Genomic DNA, 11,035 nt, shown 5'->3' on the forward strand with positions numbered 1-11,035 from the left:
TATATAATATAATATAATAAGCCAACCAGCAAGTCCTGTTGATGTCACATGCTAAGTTAAGGTCCCTAGAGCGAATGTATCATGTACTATTTGACTTATGAATGTGCAGCATTTCCATTAAGACAGAATCAGAGGTTGCTCTGTATGCAAGGCACAGGTTGCCTCTGAGTAGTATATATGATAAAGAGTATAGTGACAGTGGTTTCAGTCTGTCCACGTAAGCATGTGCTGAAGACACTGAATTTTCTTTGTGAGGAATCTTTGAGGTCTCTCCAGTTGCTACAGGTGCCTGTTTAGGTACATACCAAAGGGAGCATTGTACTCTTTTATTGGACTGATGAAGGAAGAGTACAGGAGGGTTATAACCTCTTTTGTTCTGGAAACTTTGCCCTTGCTTATGAGGTGAGAAATGTAGAAGGCCTTCCTCACCACTTTGGAGACATGGTGATCAAAAGTAAGGTTGCTGTCAACCTGTGTGCCCAAAGCTCTCACTACTGATTTAGAGCTTAGGGTGTTGTTATTAATATGGTAATCTGCAGGAACATCGCCTTTGCCAAAGGGGATGATAATGCATTGTTTTGCATTGCGTTTAAGACCATGACTTTGGCACCAATCATTGGTTTGCATAAATCCTTCTTGTAGAATGTTGACATCATTTGGGAACTCAATGACTGCTCCCAGTTTGCAGTCTTCAGCAAACTTTGTCAGCCACAGAGTTTTTGTTTTTGCCTATACTTCTGAGAAGTAGATTCCAAATAATAGGGGCCCCAGCACCGGTCCCTGTTGAACACCACTGGTAATGGGTCTGCTGGTGGAGTCCCCTATTTTAACTGTATGTGCTCTGTCGGTGAACCAGTTTGCAACCCACCTGACAGTATATAGGCTGAACCCCAGCTGGATGAGTTTTCCAATGATGTCTGAGTGGGGGATTGTGTCAAAGGCCTTGGCCAAGTCTAGGTAGGCTGTACGCACAGATTTGCATTTTTCTAACAGCTTTGGTGACAGTCTCAAAGAAGTCCACCAGGTTCAAAAGGCAGGATCTCCCTTTAACAAAACCAAACTGGGTCTGGTCAAGTGTTTGAAGGTATCCTATATCCTTGTTGATAAGATTCATGATGATTCTCTCCATGGTCTTGCAGATAAGGCAGATTAGACTACTGGGGTCTATAGTTCCCAGCGTCGGTGGATGCACCCCCCTTGTGCAAGGGGGTGATGATAGCTGTTTTCCATTCAACAGGGACAAAACCAGAGCTTAGGCTGTGGTTGAAAAGAGTATCCAATGGTGTTGCTAACTCCTGTTCTAAACCATTGAGAACACAGCCTGGAATGTTATCCGTTCCCATAGAGGCTGTGTTTTTGGTCTTGGAGAGAGCAGTTAAGACCTGCTCTTTGGAGATACTAGGTGGAGAATAGGTGGTAGCAATATTTTGGGGCATATGTGGCGGGGACAGGGGGGAGAAGTTTTCACTGAACTGGTCTGTTAGCAGGTTGGCTATTTCCACTGATTCAGTATATGTGGCACCATTCACTACCAGTTCAGCGCAAACCTGGGCTTTTCCTTTAAGGTTTCAGATGTAGCTAAAGAATGCTTTATGGTTATCATTAGCTAGAGATGCTAATCTAGATTCATAGTTAGCTTTAGAGGACTTTACAAGATGCTTTATTTGCTTGTTCAAGCTGAGAAGGGTGTGCTTCCAATTCTGAGATCGTTCTTTCATGCTTTTAGACAGCAATTTCATCCTGTTGTTATATAACCCATTTATGGTGGATGTCCATCAGGCAGGCTTGCTTTTTCTTGAGGATCTTGCTTTGGCCCTATCAGGAAAGGCTGAGTCAATACAATTGTATAGATGTTTATACAGTGCATTGGTGTAAATCTCTTTATAGGCCTCCTTGCTGTCAGTGGGGACAGGAGCTTTGAAGCTATTGAAATCTTCTTCTAAGAGGCTGTAGTTGGCTTCAGAAATTTTTTTTAGCCTAATTTCTCCTGAGGGGGCTCTGATGCTATCATTACTATGAAAGAAACTAATTTATGATCAGACTTCACCTGGGAGGGCCACACACTTGTGGTGGTGCACCATTCTACCATGTTGGTGAGTACCAAATCTAGAATGTTTGGGCCTCTTGTGGGGGTGCTAACTATCTTCTCCAAGGCATTTGTGTTAACAAAGTCTAAGAACCTTTGAGCAAGTGTGTTTGTACACATATAATTTACCCAATCTATGGACGGGTAGTTAAAGTCACCCATAACCAGGGTGCTTGGTTGTATTTTGAGCAACTCACATAGTAGGCAGTGTGGATATCATGGTTCATGGAGGGGGATCTATAGCTGGTGATAACTTGGAGATGGTTCTTTCCTATAGTTATTTGCACATTAAGTAACTCTAGGGAATCGTTCTGTTTAACCAATCTGGAGGTGTATTTACCTTTGATGAATATTGATACTCCTCCTCCTTTAGTTTTCACACGTTCATTTGTGGTTTGAATGTGTAGAAGGCATTATATCCCAGTATACCCAGGTATTCTCCACAGCCTTGAACCAGATCTCTGTGGCTGCATAGATCTCCACATTTTACAAGGTGAGGAGTGCTTACAGTGAGTGCAGTTTCAGATTTAGACTCCTAGCGTTTAGCAGTATAACATTAAGGTTGTTTTTTGAGGATATGTTTACATTGGGAATTTTGTTTTTGTGATATTGCCTAAAAAAGGCACTATGCAGAAGGCAAGAACTTTAGCCAGTAGCCGAAAGCCCAGAGGTGACAGGTGGAGACCATCTCTGGCAAACCATTGTGGTCTATCAACCATATCATCCCAGGCTGACAGGTACTGGATCCCCTTAGAATGACACCAGAAACTAATTCAATTGTTGAATTCAGTTATTTTTTTGTCTGTATTTTGTCATCATCCTAGGTGAAGGTAGAATGTTGCTTAAGGCTAGGGACATACCCACCTGGGAAGTATAATCAGAGAGCTCAGTCTTGTCTCTTTTCATATAGACCAGTGAGGTGCATCTCAAATTGTTCACACTAACATGGACTATGACAGAGTCATAACAGTGCCTGTTGTTAAGAGACTTGAGTGCATGTTTGATGTGGTGGATCCTGGCAACTGAAAGACAGCTGACTGTGACCTTTTCCTTATCCACCTGGTGAGTGGGACATCTGTGTGTCTCACAATGGAGTCACCTATGACTAAAACATTTGATTTTGTGTTTTGCCTTAGTGACATGTTTGGTGAGACACTGGTGCATGTGTTTGTATGTATACTGTGATTTGCTGGGAATGTATTAAGTAAAGTGTGTTTATATTTGGGAGGTCTCTGACCTCTAGGTAGGCTTTTAGTGAGAACCTCTGCATATTTAGGTTTAGGTGTTGTATGCGTAGGTAGTGCTGAAAGTGAAGTGTGTGAGCTGACAACCTGCTGAGTATCTGATATACGGATTTGTGAATGAGACAGCCTAGATTCTAGATTGTTAATATAGATGCATGTCTCACATATTGAATTTGTGTGAATTAGGAGAAGTGGGTTGTCAGAGTACATGAAGCAATTGATACATTGCCTCAGGATGCCCATGTCAATCAGGTTGGCAGGAGAAATGGTGGGAAATTCTCCATTCATGATGCTAGGTGAAGTACTGAGGTCAGTAACAGGGGGGACTAGACGGACCAGGTATGGCTAAGGGACAAGAAAAATTTCTAAACTGTGAGGGGCTTAATGAGTAAGACTGGAGGAAACACAAAGGCTCAGTTGAATGTCTAACTGGGCAGTGAAGCACAACAGCGAGAAACCTCGGATGGAGCACAAACAGTTGACTAAGGGTAAATTATCTAAAAGTTTGTGTCTGAAACCACCAATGGTATCACCCATTGCACGGTAATGGGCATGGTGTGCACCATGCAAACCCGAGCTAATACGGGCAATAAGTAGCAATGAAATTAAACTGATTTCAAACACTGTAACCAATAGTGGGACAGTAGACTGGGCCCTGGGCCAACAATCACCACCCGGATAGGTCCTTTGCTACACTCTACTCTCACTAGGGTATAGGGGGAGGCCCTCTTTTTTGGAGGAAAGCTGGATTAGTGCTCAGAAACTGTAAAAACAGACTGAGCTCATCAAATCTTTAATGAAGTCTAAGCTATGCTAAAAGTGCAGGAAACAGCAAAAATACAGTAAAATACCATTCAAAAATAACAGCACACAGTAAAATACAATGCAAGAAGTGCAGATCAAGTAAAAATTGATAGTTATTTTTCAGTAGCAGGCAGTGGATGCTTCAGATAACACAGGAGATTGCTTGTTGCTAACCTCTGTGCAGCTCTGGTAAACATAATTAAACTGATTTCAAACAGTCTAACCAATAGTAGCACAATGGACTGGGCTCTGGGCCAACAATCACCACTCAGATAGGTCCTTAGCTACACTGTACTCTCACTCGGATGTAGGGGGGATGCCCTCTTTTGTGGAGGAAAGCTGGATTCAGAAATTGTAAAAACATATTTGGTCCAGCAAATCTGAACTAAGTCTGTGTTAGGCTAAAAGTGCAGGAAACAGCAAAAGTACAGTAAAATACAGTTAAAAAATAAAAGCACACAGTAAAATCCAATTAAAGAAGTGCAGGTCAAGTAAAAGGGTACTTATTTTTTAGTAGCAGGCAGTGGATGCTTCAGATAACACAGGAGATTGATTGCTTGTTTGCAACCTCTAAATTATCCAAAATGAAAGCCCAAGACTCAGACTTATTCCAGCAATTCCAAACTCAGATGGGTTCTTGGCTGTACACTTCTGCAACAAGGATGCAGGAGGGCCTTCTTAATGTAAGATAGCTGGTTTTAGTGCTCAAATTATACTGAACGGTCTGGATTCAGCAAGCGTGAATCTAGCCTATGCTATAAAATGCAGAAGTACTAAAAATTCAAAGTGCAGAAAATCACAGTCACAACAACAAAACAGTTTAAATAAAGCAGCTATTCCAAAGAATACTCCCACAAGCGTGTAGACCACAAACCTTCTTAGTGTGAAATAACTGGTCTGGAACCCAAGTTCATGAACCAGAAGCAAAACACGTAGAATAACAGGCATAATAAGCCTTCACCAGCAATTCCCAGCTTAGAAGGGTGTAGGCTAAGGCTACACTCTTCTGCCACAAGAGTCTAGACCACAAACCTTCCTAATGTAAAATAACTGGTTTGGAGCCCAAGAGATTAAACCAAAACTAAGACACTTTCAGAATAACAGACACAATAAGCCTTCAACCAGCAATTCCCATCTTAGAATGATGTAGGCTATCATCTCCTGTTGTTAATATGATAAACAAGAAGTAGATTAACAATAGTAAAACTTGCAGTGTACAGAAGTAACAATGCTAGAAGTACATTTCAATAAAGTTCGACACAGTGCATCTGAGTTTACAGTGTATAAAGTACATTTTATAATTTACAAATGTATGTATGACAATCATTCAGATGGGCAATCCATCCTGATTGAAAGGGGGTTAAGAAACTTGTCAAATACATATGAAGTGAAGTATGGGGTTTGATGTAAGGAAGAAATAAAAAGGGGGTTAGTAGGGAGAGAAATAAATGATATTATGTAAGAGTTAAGGAGAAATATGCTGTATGATGTAAACAAAATAGAGAAAAGGGTTAGTGTGGAGAGAAAGATAAGATTTTGTATAAGGGTTATAATCATTATAGAAGATGACTTCTAGATATAGTGCAGATAAGGGCTAGTTATTGATGGTGAAGTAGGTGGAATATGAGGGAATAATAAGATGTGGTAGACAGGTGTATGGTTAGACTGAAGAGTTAATGTGAAGAAACAGTTGACGTATTGCAACAAGTAAGAGAACATGAAGGATAGATGGGGAGAGCAGTATGAGCTGATGATGAGGGAAGTCTCACCCAAGTGAGGACCATGAGCATAACCACTCCTGGATGTTTAAGCAAAGGCTTAAACTGGAGAGTTTTTCAATCCTTTTAAGTTTGCTTGAGATGACGGTCCAAAGTTTAGGGACGTAGTGAGAGTACATTCTGTCTCTAGTTGGCTTGTTTAACTTATTTATAATAAGAAATAATTTTTCACTTGAACATAGGACCCTAATAAGAGTGGGGCTGTAAGGCATCTCTTCCTGCTGGACTTTTTTTCTGGAGAATAAATAAGTAGGTTTTTATGTGATTGTAGCATATTACATATGCATTTGATTTATTATTACATATATATTTTTTATGTATTAATAATATGGTTTGTGTAGTAGATGTATTTTATCAGATGTTCAGTGTTTTATGCTATAGGGGAGGTTGTGCATACATATATATTTTTTGGGGATGTTGTTGCAGTTGAAATGAGAGTATTTTAGTATACAGCTTTAAATGCCGGATTAATTTTGGCGCCAGATTTTAAATAAAACGAGTTCTTGTTTAATGTTTCAGTGTTCTGAAGAAGCCCACATTGCAGTGGGTGAAAGCGCTTAACACTGGTTTTTATGGCTTTTTATTGACTTTTATGGCTCAACGTGTTTGGAATAAAATCCATTTTTTGAGAAGCAGAGGTTCGTGCACTTATTGGTGACAGCGTGGTTGTTTGAGTTCAAGTCCTGTTACTTGTCATACCATCCTGCAGCTTCATGGTAACATTGAACCTAAAAAATGTTTATTGTCACATTCCAATTTGCAAGGAATTCAGGCTTTTTAAAGATACATTGTGTCTTTCTGACATTATTAGTTCTCTGTCTTACCATTTGGTATGACTATTTACAAAGTGTTTGGCTCCAGTAACTACTCACTGCAAGCTTCCAGGGATTCATGTCTTTACATATTGTAATGGTTGCCTTATATTTGCAGACACATTTTCCTAGTCAGGATTCCCTGACATAGGACATGAAACTCCAGGTCATGACATTTACTGTCATATCAACCTATAACCAATGTTTCCAAATTCAAGGATTTGAAAAAGGTGTATCTTATATGATTACATGATAAAATTTCTAAATTTACATACGATATCACCATTGTTGACCCTGACACAGAAGCTAAATTTACCATGGATTTTTCTACCCAGTTAGACACATGCATATCTCAGGCAGTCCCAGCTAGAGCTAAATACAATGGGACATTTAGAAACAGCCCTCTCTTGGTGGTCAATTAACACAGATGAACTTTATGACAAAAGAAATAACTCCTTAAACTGCATGATAAGACTAGAACTCTGCAGAATAGGTGCGGTATAAAAAATAACACCAGGAAACTGAAAAGCCCTATAATGACCAGTAAAGCAGCCCATGATGAATATTAGCTTTTGAGGTAAAGGATTACTACAGGTCCTTCTGCAGTTACATTAGAAAACTACAAAAATAATATTAAACGCAGCTCTAAACTTAACCTTAATGGGGCTCTCACTCTGACCCAAATGACATCAAAATGACATCACAAATATGACAGCAAACAGATTTACCACAAACCTCACCCCCAAAATCCCTATTCAGACACCTCATCCCAGAATCCCTTATACCCACATCATCACTAAAGAACACATTCTTATGGTGTTAAAAAAAAAGCAAAACAAAAAACAATTCATCCCTGGGATCTAACAACATTCCTGGGTGCTTAACAAATAGCATTAAACAAGGTCTTGATGAACCTCTCCTTAAATTATTTAACCTAAAACTAGGCACAGGCTATGTACCTGAATCCTGGCACTCTGCTGCAGTGATGCTCCTCTATAAGGGTGATCCTTCCACAGACCCTCAAAATTACAGACCAGTCAACCTTACAGTCTCATTTGTAAAGTTATGGGGTGTATCATAACTGATCTCATCGATTGTGGTTCCAAAAATCTCATTAGGTTTGATCCCCAACCATTTGGCTTCATCAGAGGGAGCTGACAGCTGTTCAGTCTTATTAACTTCTTTGAGAGGGTCATGGAGGCTGTCAACAGTGGTCATATAGTACACACAGCTTATCTCAATCTGAACAAAGCATTCAGTACCATACCCCATGGTGGTATTGTAACCAAACCACCAGCCTTAAACGTAGATCCTTCTGTGGTTAGATGGATAGCCATTTGGCTAAAACACAGAACCCATGTAGTTTGAGTAGAAGTTAAACCTTCAAATAGTGCTAAAGTAACCAGTAGAGTCTCACGAGGGGTCTATACCGGGTCTACTCCTGTTCATAATCTACTTCTCTGATCTCAAAGCTGTCAAACAGTATATATAAGAAAATCCCTTACTAAAGAAAAGATAGTCAGAGATCTGGGCATCTAGCTTATAGTTTGCTTTTGGTCATCATGTGACAACTCCATTCACAAAATCTTTCTATTTATCACATGTAATAGACAAATTATATTTCATCCAGATTCAAAGATGTTATTATTCCCCTATATGCATCACTGACTACACACATCATAGAATACATCACCTGCTTTGGTACGTTCCTTACTTGATATATTAACAAGTTTGATCAAAACCATAGGTTTCTAATCAAAAACAATCTCTGGTCTTAAAAACCTGATTTACCAGGAAAGACTGGAAGCTCAGTCCCGGTACTCTGTGTCCTGTAGACTCTTACTGGGTGATCTATGCCTCACTTACTGCACCATAAAAGAACCAGTGGTCCTTGCCCTCCTGTATCTCAGTAAGTCTAACATCTCAGCTAACACCAACCAGAGATCTGAAACCCCATCAGCAGATAAATAAAACATGCAGAAGAGATAAATTCATTATCCAATGCTTCCCCCTTCTTTGGAATGAACTTCATCTGCAGGTTAAATAAAGTCATGCAATATCTTCCTTAAAACAAACTTGGACAACTGGATGGGTATCTTCAAATTTGCCCCAGGAGTAACTAACCTTTCCCTCCTAGAAAAAGGAGGTAAAGTCTGAGGGTGGGTATTGGCAAAGCTTACATGGTCATTAGACTATAATAGTCTTGTAACTCCTATGAAACCTATGAAGAAGATACAGACCTACCAAACGGGAGAATAAACTAAGGCCTCCTGCAAACCCCATCTTAGTATAAAGATGGAATGTAAATGTAAAGTGTTTTACAGCTGCATGACATGGATAGATTCTCAGGACTGTAGTACACTTAAGGCAAATGGAGAAGAACATTGTAAATAAGAAGATACCACCAACAGTCCTGCAAGCAATACTTAGCTTAGCTTTGGTAAACCAATACATATAGCATCCCCATTATAAAACTCAAATTGTGAACCTTTATGTAAGACCAGATTGTTGGAAACCTAGCTAAGGTGTGAAAACATCAGCTGCATGAACCCAGACAATGTCCATCACTGCTGTCTCACTGAAATGGACAGAACTTCATAGACATGCTGCACACATTAATGAATAAAAGCCTCACCATTGACTTTATCTCTGAATTGTGGCAATAGGCTACAGTGGTACTTATACCCAAGGAGTGGGGGGATCCGCAGCTAATCCACATAATTACAGACCCCATTAGCTTTGCTAACATTGTCTACAAGGTTATGGCTAGGAATCTCATGGAACTGAATCTGATTCATGATACTGATGATTTACTATTCAGAGACATATATCAGCATGGATTTAATAAGGGCAGATTGTGTCTTCTAAACCTGATGACATTCCCTGAGGAAGTTACAGATGCCCTGTATAAGGGGATGCCAATGCATGCAGCCCACCTGGATCTTGCCAACATATATGAGACCCTTGACTTTCTTACATGTTGATGAACTTGTAACTGGGAAAGTATCAACTTTGTCAACTTTACAGTTCCCCTAGAGTGTTTCTAATTTAAGTGATGTCACCTATTCCGGTATTTTTTCTTTCTCCAGGTCGAAATACATTGCAAGTCCTAAGTTAAATAAGGGAGTGTAGGGGTACAATCCCCCACATTGAGATGCAAGGAAATTTAGCTACTTGCAAAAACTTTTTTTTTGATGACTTGACTAGTTAATGAGTTGTTGTCAACTAGTTTGCTAATTGTGGAACTGGAGTTTTGTAGTTGAACCAACACCATTTCACAAAGGGGATCATAAACTCAGAAAACATAGAGTTACTACTAACATGAGCTGTTAAATAGACAGTCAAATAATGCAGTGCTGCTATCTGAAGGCTATTAACAAAAGATATTGTTCAACTTTATAGTATCCTGAGGTCTATGACCCGATGAGTTGATGGGTTTAGATACCTGTATGACCATGAAAGGCTTATTCAAGATTTCATCTTGCTTTCTGTCTGGGGCATTGTACCATATGCTCTGAACCCCTTCTCTTTGAAAAACTATGAGTAGAGCATACTGTGGGGAAGGTCATCTCACATACAGATATGGTCAACCTTACAATGTCCAGTGACAGTGGTAGTAAGTAGGACTGATTCATTACACAGAGCTCATCTCACCTGTGTAATAAACTGTCTCTCCATTTGAAAAACTGTATTACATACAATCCACTTTTGAGAAGTAATTAAACAACTACATAGGTATGTGTAACTTCTACCATGGAGCCACTCTGATCAAGCTTCTGGATGGCCACTTGGCTGTAAACTTTACAAGAACCTATGATATAGGGACTGAAGGTTAAGGTTCATTAGAGCTGCACTAATTAAGAAATGCACAAGTAAGCAACTACTATGAGACATGCATTTGAGGCAGAGGTCGCATATGAAGGTTTAAAGACTACGTAGCAAGACTACAAGGGTGGGACAGGAATGATTTGCTGTTGAAACGTGATGTAAGGGAATAGCTATATGCACATATCAAAGGAGACAAAAGGGCGATTAAAAAGAACAAGTGAGCATTGTTAAGAGAAAGAAGATAATATGGAAAAAATAAGAAAGAGACAAAACGAGCAGGGATATTGTAAAAAAGAATATGAGAAAGCAAGGGATATGTGCATTTAACATGAAATTCTGGACACACACAGAGAATACAATAAAGCTTCCTGTAAGGGAGAGTGGCTGGTATTCATAAAGATGGAATGCAATTGTACTGGCTGTTGTGTGGGCCAAAACACACACCACAGCCCCTTCCTGTAAGGGAGAGTGGCTGTCTTAAAA

The sequence above is a fragment of the Protopterus annectens genome, chromosome 7.part1 (assembly GCF_019279795.1).
Source record: "Protopterus annectens isolate FY-2018-M chromosome 7.part1, PAN1.0, whole genome shotgun sequence".
Taxonomy (NCBI): Eukaryota; Metazoa; Chordata; order Ceratodontiformes; family Protopteridae; genus Protopterus; species Protopterus annectens.